Below are 1,200 nucleotides of genomic sequence, written 5' to 3'. Positions count from 1 at the left end.
AAAAAAAAAAAAAAAAAAAAAAAACAAGGGAACAAGATTCGCAATAGATCGATTAATCATTATCGTATAAATTTTATTGATAACGGCTTCATTATTTTGAATTTCACAAATTTCTTTTCACCTCGCTCGACTACTTTCAATTTCGCAAAATCACAAAATCCAACTTTGCCTGCCCTTCTCTACCGTCATCTTCTATTTCCTCCTCCCTTACGCGTCTCGATCTCCTCTGTTCTTTACGCTGAGAAAACACAATGACAAAAAATTAATAACGAACCGGTCTCCGTATCGAATAACAGCAGGCTCTTATATCGATGACTCGAGAGCGAGGACGAAGCCCATAAGCACGAAGCGCGATTATATTGGATCTATAAGGAAGAAGAATGGCGATTTAACGTTCCCACTTCACATATATATGTACACACAATATTGTCTTCTGTTTTCTTCCTCCTTGTCTCCGCGCACGTCTCCATCTTTTTCTTCCGTCTCTCTTTAAACTCAACGGGCAAGAACCTCGCTCAGGAAGCTATAGGGAGTGGATCGTTAAAAAAACTTTAGCATTGCCCGAGGGCCAATCGCGTCCTATTCCATCTAACTTAAAGAAACCTGCCAGCTGTATATATATATATATATATATGATCACACCTGTAGATCCGAAAACACAGCAATGCGTGAGTTCTATCAGTGCGTGGCAGGATCGAGGTCACATATTAATATTCGGCATTCGAATTTCTCAAAACCAATCTGTGGCATCTGCATGGAGCAATGTGGTAAGCGACGTTTTCATCTTGTAACGAGCTAATCAGAATCTCGAATATTGTGCTATGCATATATTGACTGGTTTTTTTGTTGTTAAATTATTTTCATTTCCTTCTGACATCATGCACGCCTGACGCGTTTACGCACTATGTGAATATGCGGAAGTACGTATATCGGCTGTCCTTCGTTAGGATCAATTTCAAGGACACGTTTATTTCACCGAAACGTATTGGCGCGACATTTGAACCTTGCTATAGAAATTTCAAGCCAAGCATCTTCCGGTCTAGTCGCTCAATCGCTCAATCGCTCAAAGCAAACCTCGTGCCTTAATATCGTTGTAATGTAATCGGGACCAATTTGATTGTTCAGATATATTTATATTTTATTAATCAATATTCAAGGATCAATTTACAGTATTTAACGTACCCTACTATCGGGGTTGCC

This window comes from Cephus cinctus, unplaced genomic scaffold (genome assembly GCF_000341935.2).
Source record: "Cephus cinctus unplaced genomic scaffold, Ccin1 Ccin1_scaffold1109, whole genome shotgun sequence".
In the NCBI taxonomy this organism is placed as follows: Eukaryota; Metazoa; Arthropoda; class Insecta; order Hymenoptera; family Cephidae; genus Cephus; species Cephus cinctus.
The sequence above is the reverse complement of the archived record's forward strand: the minus strand, read 5'-3'. Positions refer to the sequence as shown.